The 14,993-nt window shown below is 36.1% G+C and overlaps 1 protein-coding gene across 1 annotated transcript in view; it reads left to right on the top strand.

Annotated features, from left to right (window-relative positions):
- The first annotated feature begins 1,268 nt into the window (after window positions 1–1,268).
- Window positions 1,269–14,993, top strand: part of LOC150085965 (uncharacterized) — an 87,082-nt gene continuing 73,357 nt past the window's right edge. The window contains exon 1 of the mRNA XM_090374314.1: window positions 1,269–1,377. The gene's annotated coding sequence lies outside the window, so the exon portion shown is untranslated. The remainder of the gene's footprint in view (window positions 1,378–14,993) is intronic.

Below are 14,993 nucleotides of genomic sequence, written 5' to 3'. Positions count from 1 at the left end.
ATGATTTTTAAAACTCAACTAGATCACAGAAGACCACCACAAATTAAAATTAATCAAATACAGCTACCATTAGTAAAAGAAAATAAATATCTAGGAATTCTGCTAGACAACAAGTTAAGCATTTGATACATCTGGCACAGAAAATTAAAAAGTTCTCAGGAATGATAATTATAATTTCAAGAGCAGGCTGGGATCTTTCTAGAAAAACTTTACTTTTGTATTACAAAGCAGTGTTCTTACCTATTGTCACATACACAGCAGCAGGAGCCTGGTTTTATAGAGCTAGAATAGTAAGATTTGCTAACAAGCTACAGACAATACAAAGATCAATATTAGTTGTCGTCGATCGTGCTTGCAGAACAGTATCAACTGCAGCATTTCAAGTATTAGCTGGAACCATGCCATTGGATTTATATGTTATTTTCCGAGGATTATGCTTCAGAATTAAAAGGAAGATACCAACTATATATCTAAATATACAGCTCAATTTAGAGGCCAATCCAAAGATAGAGAAGAAAACATGTTGGAACGAACTGATTAAACTATGGTAGACCAGATGGGACAGTTCCTCAACAGGAGTCGTAACAAGAAGTTTCATACGACAAGTAACATATTTACTAAATAAGTCGACAAGAACATGGTGTTATAGCGCTAATTCTGCCCTTTCCTATTTTTCATAGTTCCCACGACTGAATTGTCTGTACCCGTCCTATCTAGATCTTTTTCAAAAAGCTTCGATATAATATCACTTTAAGTACTTTAAGTACCAAATGAAAAGCTCAAGGCGAAGTAAAAATCCTCAAGTAAAAGCGCATATTTTTCTTAATATAATCGCAAAATTAGTCGCTATAACTGCGTAATAAATGTGTGTTAAAGGGGCCTACAGCTGTTAGCCAGCGACAGCTATCTCAGTTAGCCACTTGCAAGTGTAATGTAAGATTTTTGTAAACACCGGATGGACGCGTTCATTTAAGATGCAAATTAGGCCAAAGGGAGATGGTAGAGTGGCTCCACGTGTCGCTGGAATATTCGAGAGGTGGCGTGAGATACCTCTTTGAACCCAGTGCTTTTCCATGGCTCATCATGGGAAAACATCAGGCATCTTAAGACTCGGCTCCTACCAATGAGAAAGAAGTTTTGTATAAACAGTGTGGGCGGGCTTGGGACATAAAAAGCGGACCCTCGCAAGGAGAAAGATCATCGGACGGAGGGAGTCGGACGAGAAGAGTCATCGTCAAGAGACGACGGACGGAGAGGAACAGGAAGACACGAAAGGAAGGACCGAAGAGCCCAGCCAGAAGCTGACCATCGTTCTGCCGAGCCAACTGAAGAGAGCCGCAGCGTAGACCGATCAACCTAGCGTGATCTCTAGAGCTGGTAAGTTAAAATGATATGAATATGAAGTGCAAAAATGATAGTAATCATGGTACCGTTAAAATGTTTCCTTTCTAACCTTGCTAATTGCTAAACTGATCCTATTGAAAGTTAACTTTAAGGTTACTGATTTTATTCATTGTACATATTATTTACATTTAATTGTTTTCATTGTTTACAGTTAATCATTACCACCGAAATGATTAATTGTAAACTGCGCTGACCAGTGATCGGTCAAAGTATAAACAGAAGTTTCATTTAATAATAGTAAACTGAACCCAATAGGATGCGAATCGGGTTAATACTGTATTATCATTTACATGACTTTAGTTATGACATTCAAATTAACACTAAAACTGTAAATTGGATTGTATTCTCAGTAAACTAACATATGAAACACTCTGTATATATTGTATATATTTTTGATGAAACTTTCTCATTTTTTATTTTTGGGTCTCCGTGAGCTCAGGGCCCTTGTACAACGTCAGCACTATAGTTGTTGTGTGTTGCACAGTTGGTAGAATCGTCGTCCTCCCCACCCCGCGTGGAAAATACATTCGATCTCGGACGTGAGGAATTTTTGTGGGCCATTTTCACAACATGGCTGAGTTAGTCAGTCTCAAGCGAGGATTGCCTGGTTAACTCGCGTTTTAATGAAAAGAAAATGCGAATTCTGATATTTGGTTATAGACGCTAAATCCAGCTATTTCTTTCGATTGTTTTCATTATTTATACTACTAATAATTTTTACTATTAATAAGTCAACTTTTTTTGTTCAGTAAAGGTAAAAAATAGGATCGTGTGTCCTTTATGGTATTTTACATGCGATATCCATTACCCAGTAATATAAATAACCTTGTATTGTGATCCATCAATAAAAGGGAGACGTGAGCTGCCCAGGTCCATGGTCATTCAAGTCATGACCTCCATTACTTTCCTCTACAGAACACCTGTCATCACAGGAGCTGGCGCTCGTCTTACGCTACGATAACAGATGTTTTGTTGTGATTAATGACACGTCCAGTTAATATGTGATCCCAGAAAGGGGAAGTCTCTTAGTCTACTTGACGCAGGTGACCTTGTGACCTTGCCGACAAGAAGCGTAGATCCATAGCGGCACCACTTTGACCCTATGTTGCCTACCCTGGACTATTTACATTCAGTTTATTATTTATAACTGAAGAAATGTATTGCCGCCTTCTCTACGTACACTGTCAACAACATTTTGATATTTTATCTTGTAAAAATAAAAAGTACTTTTATAAAGACATTATTTTTAGCACGACACGAACTACACGCATTCTTCTGATGGCAAAGACTACGGTTATTCGCGTTATTATTGAATTTGTATGTTAGTCTGAAATATTTTACAGAAAAAGAAACATAAAAGGGCATTTGAACGTTAGACAGGCAGTATTCATATCACCTAACACACACACACACACACACACACACACACACACACACACACACACAGCTAAGGGCAATGGATTCATGCAGCCATCGTGCTCTCTAAAAATCTTCTCGTGTCTGAGAACAGAGATGTCCGCCGCTTACAATGGTATTATGAACAACAACAGTGGTCGCTGGAGAGATTAAAACATGTAACCTGGTGGACAGACAATTCCTTTCACACCGTTTACCACCAATAGTCCCTGCTGATGTAAAGAGAGCCACAAGAAGGAATGGATCCAGAGTTCATTGTGCGTTTTGCTGTTGATTTGAAGAATACTCCAACTATATGTTTCCAGATTTTGCCTAGTTTTTATCTCGTTGGGAAAGCTCTACCCTACCCTACCCTCTTAAAAATGCTATCGGTGTACTTCTGAAACGAACGCAAACCGATTATATTTGTTAACATCTAATTGTTCACAAAATAACTCATGGTTCTTTTTTGTATTTTTTGTGAGTGATTCGAATTTATAAGAGCAGTATGCTCGTATATCACCGTCGAAAAATAGACAGACTGCATTTTTTATTGGTGAAGAATGGGGCAAACTCCAGACAGAGCAATACATCACATGTCTTAGAGAAACACATAACAGTCTATTTACTTTTCAAAACGGCTGTGACCTTTCGAAGAGAACTCATGCGCAGAGAACGATACACGCTCGTAGATAATCAGGCGTCTTTATAGTGCTGAAATGTTCCCCAACTAGTGAGCTACGAAGTAATTTCAGGGTAGATTTTGAAAAAGTTTAATTACTATTTTAGAATGTTTTTTAATTTTCTCTTTACTCATAGAATGCAGTATCCAGCATCAAAAGCCACAAAGATTATTGTTACATAAAACTGTTAAATAAAAGGTTAGGCTAGATCAGGGACTCCCAATAGTTTTTTAACGTATATAACATTATCAGAATTAAATAAATTGTTTCCTTGTACCAGCATTTTTTTAACAATTTACAATTTATTTATTGATTTTTTATTATTATTTTTCTGCACCGGTAGTACATTTGCCATAGTTCAGTAACCTCTGGTCCAGACGTATAGAGTACAATAAAAATGTGGAATATTTAGTGTACAGCGCTTAAATTTATTTATTATATTTATAATGTTAAAGTAATAGTTTAATTTAATTTAATATTTAATTATTTTATTTTAATATTAAAAAAATAAATTTTAATATTATTTCAATATTTTAATTATATTAAATTATTTATCGATTTATTAAATAATTATTATAATAATTATTATTTTATGACAATAAATATTTGTTTTTTTATTATCACAAAAGTATTTATGAAATAATATTCGTAATGCGGTATTTTGCCGGTTCCAAATCAACATTTATTTATTTATTAAAAGATTTAAAGAAAATTAATTTTTAAACGTTTCATGTTGTCACGTTTAAATAATGTCGCAACAGCTAACAGGACAAAAAAAAAAATTACCACTGGGGTTAGAAAATGATGTGGTCTCAGAGAAATCCCTTAAAAAATAACGCGTTTCTTTTTCTTACACAAACAAATATTTTCACCGGAAAAACAGCATTTAACAAGGGATTTAAAGAGTTCTATTTTTAAAATTTGTGACCATATTTCTCCTCTAAAATGATCACACGATCCTTTTATTGCTGTAAACGTTTTTAAATATTGACACTAGATGGAGGTACGTTAGAAAGAAATGCTATTTCGTGGCTAGTTTCCTTTCCAATAAAAATATAAATATAGTATAAAATTAAAAGCTAACGGATGGAGTATTTCTTTCTTTCTTTTTTTTTTTTTTTTTTTTACTGCTTGTAGATAAAAGGAAAGAAACATGAACTTTAACGATATTGAATTTCATAGAATAAAAGTACTTTAGATATATATTTAAAATGATCTTGGGTGTACGTTATCGTGTGAATGGCAGATAGAAAAAAATATTACGATGGTATTAAAATTGAAATAGCAGGCAAAGAAGCCATATGTGTGTGTTTATTTTTGATTGTACAATTAAAAACGCACAATTCTAACAAGATGCACTTTTCACACAGGGCATCCATACGTCATTATAATTAAACAGATGGTTTATAATGAACTGTTTTTAAGAAAGAATTGCGTTTTTTCGTAATCTTATTTGAATATCATGAATTAGAATGAGCAACAGTTATAAAATCATTCTAACTGCTGCCTATTCACAACAAAGCAGAAATTGTAATATTCTGCTGTGTTTTGTATACACTACGTAGCCACTTTATTAGCTACAACTGCGAATAGGTCCTTCCTTTAGCTTTCGAAACAGTCTGCATTCGTCATTGCACAGACTCAACGAGCTGTCGCTAACCTCACTACTCTTTTATGGTTTGATTGCATTCTTCTGTACAAAATAGAAAACAGAAGTGCCCATCTTTATTGGGCAACGAGCCCTAATACAACGCGCAATAAACACATAACATGGTTCTTTCACAGACATAATCATAATACATGTTTTTTTTTTTTTTTTTTTTTTTTTTCTACCATACGAAACAGGGAAAAAAACCCTAAAATTCACCAGTACAATACAAAACAGAAAATTGTAAACATAAGAATTTCTCTCAATCGAATAAAACGCATCAGATCAAATTTAATTATAAAATTTTCGCCTTTTCACTACATAGTGTTGAAATCCCCCATCCGTTTGTTTATTCTCTGTTTGTGTTTTTCTTTCCCATTCTGTTCCTTCTCTAGGGCTTTGCACAAACATACATTTAAAAATACTGTATTATGCACTTCACACATCCCAGGTCAAAGTTTATAACTACTATTAAAGACAAATATTTTTTACAAAAAAAATTTACAAACCTTTAATGAACATTATAAATAGCATTTACATAAAAAAAATAATAATTACATACATGCATATCAATTTCTATATATATAAACCATACTATAGTACCATACACCATTTCTCCCTCATCATTCTCAATTTACAAATTATTAACATCAGTTTGTATCAGTTGCATCTTACTAAATATGAATCCTCGATGATTACTCAATCATTCTCTTACATTACCAATCTTTATCACTTACATCAGTAAACTCATTTCAACTCTTATTACTCTTTTTGTATATTTGTTTCTAGCCTTTAACACATGAAATGTATTACAACTTGTATCCTTTTACCTCAATAATACTGTATTCACTCAATCACTCATTCTACCTTAGTTACCATCTTAGTCATCCCTCTTTACTCATGAGGTTTCTCTATTAATAAAATTTCTTTCTCTTTACACCTCATCTGGTATGTTATCTTCTGTTGGCACCTGGCCTAATTTAATGATATAGGTTAGCATATCCTTACAGTACTACCTCTATAAATATAATTTTTTTACTAATTCCTTTATACTATTACTTTCTTTTTATTACTCCTGTACCACCCTTACATTATTTCATAATCATTAACATTCATAATAAATTTTCGCAACCTTAGTAACTAACTTACCTATTTAAAATTCAATTTTCGTTAGAAAGAACTATCAGTCAATTTCTTAGAGTTCAGATTATGAGTCCATGAGTTTGGGGTTCAATAAAAAAAAAAAAAAAAAAACAGGAACAGACACGTTCCGAAATAGCCACTACTTCCAGTTCCCTTGCGCTCAGGTTTCCTTCATAGCAGACAGCCTTTCTTCCATTTCTTCGGCACTCTTCTTTCCTTAGTGGCGGACAGGCTTTCTTCCGTTTCTTGGGCACACTGCCTTCGGATGCCGGACCAGGCTTTCTTTCTCTTTTTGGCTCACATATCTGCACAACTGGCCATTTCTCAACGGGCCAGATCCTAGACACAAGTGTAGGCTCTTACACGACAAAACATCGGAGGTACATCTTGCGATTTCGTTGCAAAGGACGTCGATCACCTTACCACTGCCCTCCGATGCCGGACCAGGCTTTCTTTCTCTGCTTGGCTCACTTATCTGCACAACTTTCAGCGCGCATGTTTCTCACTCTTCCATACCTCCAAAAAATAATCTTTTTTAGTCCACACGTACCCGCGTCCTCTACTCCTCATTACCTCTTTCTCTCACCCATCCTTTTTTTTTCTTCATCTTGCTACCACGAGATGTGAACTCTGACCACCAAAAAATCAACTTCCACTTTAACCCGCAAACTCAAGACGTTCCCCCCCTTAGACCACAAAGAAGTCAAATACAGAGTGGGCACTTGCTCAATTACTCCCTCCGAACTTTTCTTTTTCCGTCAAGTTTGGAACGCCTCCCCCAAGGACTCCAACCAATCCCCATACTGTTTAATTTTTCAATCCTTCCTATTTGCTAAAACATCGGACCACAGCCGTCTCCCTAGCACACAAACCAACCCTTCTCTAGAAATTTCTTATTTTTTTTTTTTTTTTTTTTTTCACAGAGCAGTATGACCTTTTCATGTTTTCCGGTCACCTCCAAAATACTCATTTTCATGTTCACACTTTCTCTGCTAAATATGGCCAACTTACACAAATATCAGCCACCCTGACGCCGTTTTCTTTTGACGCGAACACTGGACGTCCACTAATTTCCTGTTTACTTCCTAACGGTGGCTTAGATCAAAAGAGACGCTTCGTAATCCCATTTCACAGTCCTATTGTTCTTGCCCTCAGCAACCCTTTTCTCGTCTGGTCACAAAATGGCATACCTTCCCTAACGCTGACAGTTGTCCCTGTTTGCTCTTTTATATTTCTCGAAATTATTTGTTTCCATTTAGCCGCTATTTAACATATACGTCTATAACTTTCCCATCCCCAAATCCAGTGTTTCTTCAAACTTTAACCTTATTTACATTAAAAACTAAATATCCAGTCTTAATACTTACTATCTTTAACTTAATACTCGGGCATTAATGCTAATTCTTACTTTCCGTTGCCCTTCGTGGATTTATTTTAGCTAAATAGATATTTCCATTATATTTGTAAGATCTACCTCTTACACTGTCTGTCCGTCCGTCTGTCACAGCATTGTAATTCTGGAGCCACTCAACCTATTGTCTGGAAATTTTGCATGGATTTGTACATCATGTGGGCCAACATAATGCCATATTGATCGTTGGTGACAAAAATTTGTCTGAGAAATGGGAGTGGGGTGAAATGTGGGAGGGACAAAAATGTTATCAACAACCTATACACCGTTGGAAGCAACTCAACGAGCAGGTTTAAAATATAATTTTAAACTATTTTTAAAATTAAAATTGGCGGTGCCAGATAGGAAAATGTGAGTAATTTTCGTGTTCCCCTCCCCCTCTATTTCCGTCGCTAATGGAGCTAAAAATTTAAAAATCACATTAGCTATTCGTTATTCGATGTTTATCAAGGGAAAACTATTCCGATTGAAATCCATCATTTACTTTTTATGCTAAAATGAAAAAAAAAAAAAAAACAATTTTTTATTGCACTTCGATAGCGCGCTTCTTTGCACTAAGTAATTCTCCTTTTGGTGACAAAAAGGTTGCTAAATAATTAGTTAATAATTCTATAAAGGTCATTTATAAAATTTGCGACGAGAAGTATTTTTTTAACAATTTTCAAAGCTGGAGTTGTCCCAGCAAGGAGGTACTCAGAGAGCCAGTGTTGAGGTGGCGGTGGTGGGGAGTCTTGCACGGCCCTCATCTGCCAGTCGTTTCTCCCACTGTCATCATTCACAACAACTGGAAAGATTCAAACATACAACGTTTTCGTTAGTTCCTGAGTTTTAGGCGAAGCCAGGGTGCTAAAAACTTTTTTCAGTTACCATAAAGCTCTCTATTTGAGATACTACACTAAGGACCATTCGTGACTACGGACCCTTCATCCTGAGGTCCGGCACTCAGTAGTTGACCGATTTATTTTTTAGGTGCGGTCTCCAGACCTCGATACATTGTTCCAGTTGGAGTCCAACCATCGACTTGTATAGAGCGATCATGGCGTCCTTCTTCTACTTCTTACTATCAGAGGACCTGTAAATCATGGACAGAAAACCTTGTATACTTTCCTATCTGCCTGTTTACACTGCACGGAAAATTTCCTGTCGGATAGAATCAAAACACCTAATGCTTTCTCTTCTTGATCCGCTTTTAGTTCCTGTCCGTCTAGTTTATACGTGACTCCAATATTTCTGTTCCCCAGATGCATGCCCTAGCATTTAGAGGCATTAAGCAAAACAAAAAAGCATTATGGTAAAACCTTCCTCTCACCCGAATGATTTTTCCCCTTCAGAAATAATAATTAAAATGGAAGGTTTTACCATAAATTCACTTTCCGACCGAAATATGGTTTATTCTGCCGGTGGATAATTGCGTTTCCGTTAAACTTTCAAAGACTATCACGAAGGGAATAGAAACAGAGAGCTATTTAATGGGGTGATAGACATGGTAATTGCAGAACCGTGTTGTTCTATTAACTGGAAACACTCTTCAGCTCATTGGCATTGCATACACTGTGACAGCTCACTCTAATATGCTGCCAACATTTACTCCTTTGCTTTCTTCGAACCCTCCTTTGAAAAGAAGGCTTTCATCGATTCTCGCATTGATTGGCATTCAAAGCATCTCCTTTAATTCTTGACGAAAGGAATTACCGAGTGTTTGTTTGAGCAGTGAATATGCGCAAATTGGAAAGCCGAAAATAGGCACGAGAAAAAAACGAGAACGTTGTATCGTATTCGAAGTAACAGTTTACAGAGAATACGCTCGAGGTTTGTGTACTATTTTCACTAAGCGATGTTATTGAAATATCTGTTTTCACGAGTACCTGACGTGAAGTAAGAAAACAAGATCCAGCTGGAAGAAATTTTTATTTAAAAGGATTTTTTTCTGGCGCTTTTATTATTATTATTATTTTTTTACCAAATTGCGTTGATGTGTTGAATAGAATGGAGCTACAGTTTACTCCTTTCACTCACGTATTTCCATAAAAGGGTCCATTTCTCTAAGCAATAAGGAGATTTGGTTACAATAAAAACCTCTCAAATCCTATCCGTATTCGGTGTTTTAGCAGAACGGATGAGACAAACTTGCTCACAGCTACTCAAATAGCTATTTACAGAAAGCTCTCACATCCCAGTCATTGCACCACTCGCACAAATACACCTGGTGGCTGGGATTACCTCCCAGCCATTTAATGCGTTCATTCCCAGCATGAAAGGTATTGTGTCGATTGCCGACAAAGGCGGATGTTTTAGTCGAGTGGTTCACTAAATTCACCATCGATGGACCAAAAGCACTCGTAAGACTGAGTGGAATGTTTTATGTCTGTTCGTCGTAGTTCTCATACCCTGGAGGCATATTGGTAGGTTTGGCTCTGTTTTTCTTACTTTCCTTATGCACATGTTGACACGAATCAGGAGATGTTATCCTGGGAAAGATTTAAGACGAACTTTGAGAGATAAGGAATATCTCGGAGCCCGCATCTCGCTCTCGGGATATAATTCCTGGCACAAGTCTTAAAAGCTTTTATTACGAAAATGTCTAAACTGGAAACAAATCTACAAACGATTCATCGTGCAGGTTCACATTTACAAAATAAAGCTGAGCAGTACAGTTTCAAGAAACCGCGGTCAATTACTGCATAATATGCGCTTCAGATGGTGAAAATTAGAAAGGAAGTCATGTTTTATACTCGTTTCCACACTGTTTCCATAAATATAACTTCTGCAAACGAACTCTCCCAACCTAACTCGATTTTTTTTTAATAAAGCCGTTACGTTACTACAATAAAAATTCATTTTTCTGATATACATCAATCATGTTTTAATTTTCTATCCCATTAAGAGTTTTTATAATAATTTCATTAAAATCCGAAGTATCTACCACCATCTGTTGCTTAGATATTATCTCGTTGCTTGCTGAAGATGATCGTGTGAATAATTAGTTCATTATGCGGGCTAAAGATGCAATTAATGCATTTCTTTTTTATTCTTGCTTTCGTGAAAATAAATGATCTAATGAAGACATGCTTTCTGAGCAGATTTTATGAAATGTGAATATTTCCTCTTGTCCATTAGCGATAGTAAATTATCTCGATAAAAAGGGAAAATATTTTTCTCCATTCTAAAAGAAATCATTACGTATTAATAATGTTTTTAGAGAAACGCTTTTACAGTACATGAAATGCATGAAAAATTATTGGCAGCTTAATTCGAACTGTTTTCCTTTTTGGTTTTTTATTTCGTGGGCATGGCATGTGGCGTCGTTCGCAGGCTAAAAGGGTACAGCGCCCTCTACTTATAATATACGATGAAAAATTAATTCTGCTGAGTGTTTGAACATCGTTAATTTGTAATGATTATGTCTGAACTGTCAAGCATAGTCTAAAATTTTACTTGATATATTAATTTTATAAAATGGTGTTTTTCCTTAGGCGAATACATATTTCAGAGGAGGTCGGCACAGATACATCATGAATAATGAATAATTACATTAAATCTTGAAATTACATGAAGAATTGGTGTCTGTTGAGAGGCCTTAGACTATATTTATTATAGTATAAGATGACACTGGATGAAAAGTCCAAATAATAAAATCATAACACCTTAACAGGAGTCATATGCTACTAATTGTAAAAGTTACATTAGGACAGTGAGTACAGATACATCCACGAAGACAATGGGTGTAGAGGGTATCCGTAAACTTCCTTCACAAATCTAAAACGTTACTCTGTGAAAAGGGTACACGATAAAAACCAGATACCACTTCCAAGAGATAGAGGATATCTTAAAGTTTTTATTCACTAACCGGAAAATGTGCATGCTGCAACAGATGGCAACATAATCGCAAAGCATTGTAATTGCGGTAGAATTTACCAACAAATTTTCATCTTATTGGTTTTGTGGTCGATGACAGCTTCTGTGAGAGTTTCATCCTCAGAAGGCGACGTAATATGTTATATATTGCGTTCGTGACTGGCACTTCGTAAGGATTTCCTTGGACTTCCCACAAAACTACCTAACACCACTGCACTGCGCCTTCACTGGTTTCTGTGCGTCCACACTTTGGCCAAGATGATTGCACAAACAGTTCTTTGCGAGTTCTTTACGAGTGTTTTCCATACCATTGCAGAACCGTGTTCGAAATTTACGCATAGTAGCCAAGACAGACAGTAGCTCATTGAATCAAAGTATGCACTACACCTTCGTGAGGTTGGTGAATTCAGCCATGATTAGTTTTACGATCTACTGCACATTTTCGGGTTAGTGAATAAAAACTTGAATTTATCCTCTATCCTCTAAAACTTTAAGATTTCATTTAGAGAGAGTGGTGTTTCCTTGAGGGAGGTGGTCTGGCTCTTGTTCGCCGACAGGTGACTGTTCTCTTATTTTAATAATTTTGTTTCTAATGTCTTTCGTAGGAGAGCACGTTTAAGAGCTGGACAGTAGAAACCCACCTCCCAGTGGCAGAAATGGAAACCAGGCTCACTGGAATGGATGGAACATGGTCCAAGATCTAATTTCATTTAGCCTGAGCTAAGCCAACCGCTAATCATGGCGGTTGGCTCTCCAGTTAAATATTAATAGTGTTATTTATTATTAAATAATTACGTTTAACCATAACTTAAATTTAACCATTTTTGATTTTAACAAAGCACGTATGGGCTTCGGTCATGGTAGTAGTTGTTTCTGGTACTTCAAATGAATTATTCTCTAAAACTGTCTTCGCGGTAGCACAGTGGTTATAATCACCTTTCTCCCGACACCGGGAGAACCGGGTTCGAATCCCGTAGTTGACACGAAGAACTTTTATGAGCTTTTTTCACTCCATGACTGAGTTAGTCTGTCTCAGGGGAGGACAATAAAGTTTTTTCTCCCGGAAACGCGGATTTTTCTTTAGGCAAAACAAACTGACCAGAGAACACACGCAATTCATGGACATAATACATATTTGTAGATGAGATAATTCTCGGGTCACCCTAATATGACAGTTTTTTTTATATCTTGCATCCTTTGTATTATGTTCAGTGAAATTCAAAATACCAATTTACGAGGATATTTACTGCACGGATGGAACTCAATAGATTTGCACGACTAGAGAAGAATACCAGAGCATAACTATGCGCATGCGTTGTATAATGAGAGCCAGTTTTTAGAGTGGCACTTCGCTTTTATTTATCATTTCTTTTTATTTTATTCAGTCGGCGCAGCAAAATGTATTAGTGAAGTTACAAAATTTTATATAATTTCTAAGTTTAAATTTTATAAGCTTGACAATTTTATAAAATTTTAATGAGTTTTATAGAAATTTAACTAATGGCGAACCTTTCAACTCATTAGAAGGTTAAGTTTTGTTACAGTTTTGGACTGAGTAGATCTGGATTCAAATCCTGTAGAAGACTGGAGAAATTGTTAAATGCCACTTTGAAGAATCGGGCTGTATTCATTAATGTCAGGTAGGACTATTTGAATAGCGTGAATAGGTTTAAAATTGAAAATAAACCTATTGGTGTTGGGCCAGATCGTCTATATCGTTCTAGAAATACATGCGAAGAAACAGTGTCCCAGAGAAACGACAGCGGAGGATTGGGTTATTGTTTTGAATAGTGTTAAGGCAACTAAGGACATGAGGTATCAGCTATGCCGTGCCTCTTTTCTGTAAATTTTTATATGGTCAGTTTGTGTTTATCTGGATAACAAAAAAAAAGCAATTTTTTTTGGGAATAAAAAAAAAATAGAGAAACCGTTTGAAAATTATAACAAAAACTGAAGACTATAAAAAGAAAGAAAATAGGAAAGTAAAAAAAAATAATGAAATATACACATAAGGTTCAGTGAAAAATGCAACGTTGAACATGTCTGTTTATATTTTCAGAATTATTTAAACAATATATTGAAAGAAAACAAATAAAATGTAATGAAAGTCACGTGATTTTATGATTAGTGTTCTACACCAATTTCTTTTGCATAGAATGTTTCGGTATAATATAAATTTCCTTTTGAGGATCCAGCAAGATGTTTCATAATAATAATAATAATAAGTAGGAGCTTTGCCCCATGCTCACTTTGCTCACCAACTCCTGCACACGCCTTTCTACTAAAATGTAGAGGTATGACGGAGTAAGTCAGTCTTTTCTACGTAAAAGACACACCTGTCAAAACGCACTGATCGATGTCTAATTAGGAAATGACCTTTGTAATTATGTACCTGTGCATTTATAATGACGTAATTGCCCGTCCACTTGGACCACGTGACCCGCATCCCTCTTCTCCCATCGGCCACCCCATCCCCCACGTGGCATTCTCAAGGTAGAATAAATATAACTATGTAATTATTTACCTGCATTTACATAGGTCACTTAGGAAAAGGCCTTTTGCTTCAGGTTCCCATAATGCATGAGGCATATTGTTGCATCCCAAAAGAGCAGGACTAAAATATTTACAAAACTATACAAATATTTAAAATATTAAACTATTTACAAATATACAAACTATGTCGGTTCTCTTCATCAGCTGGCATTATAATGGAACATCAAATCATGCTGAGCGTGGTCATGTATTAGATAGTGAAGCACGTGCACGAGGTTGATGAACGTTATGGAGGCAGTTGCCTTTCAGTGGAGGACAACAATTTAATTATTTACCGGTGCATTTGCAGTGACGTAACTACTCCTCCCTCTTCTCCCATTGGCTCGATTAATATCACTGGGAAGAAAAGTTTTTTAATGTATAGAGAGATGATAATGTTTCTGACGTATAATAATAGTAAATAGCTCTTTCTAATGATGTTCACTAACCACAGAAAATTTAGGGTGGTAGACATCATCATCTAAATCCAGCTTTGGATTTTTCTGATGGATGACCCTCCTAAATGTGTCCGTCTGACCTCGTGAAAAATGGCAACAATATGACGAAGAGCAACTTCGGTAAAGAAAGCAAATGTCAACGATACTACTTCCTCCTCCCCTTCTCATATAATGGTATTTCTAAACCACGCAGCTCTCTGAACTTCATGCATAGTCTTCTTGGTAAGTAGAGCATGCAGCATTGTTGTTCGTGTGTGAAAATCCCACAAGGAGTACCCTTAGTGTGCTGCGCCATTTTCATCCCCCCCCGCCAACCTCTCATTCTTTCTAGCGTGCTGCAAGAGACTGCGATGAAAAGGGAAACTTTTTTTTTCTCTCTCTCTCTAACTAATTTGGTAAGTTTAATGGGAGGTTTGAAGTAGCATCCTAAAGAACGTTGCCAGCACAAACTAGCGATTATAAGT

Source organism: Mastigoproctus giganteus, chromosome 5 (assembly GCF_048544385.1).
Source record: "Mastigoproctus giganteus isolate SK-2022 chromosome 5, ASM4854438v1, whole genome shotgun sequence".
NCBI lineage: Eukaryota > Metazoa > Arthropoda > Arachnida > Uropygi > Thelyphonidae > Mastigoproctus > Mastigoproctus giganteus.
Note: the sequence above shows the minus strand (reverse complement) of the source record. Positions and strands in the feature narration are given on the sequence as shown.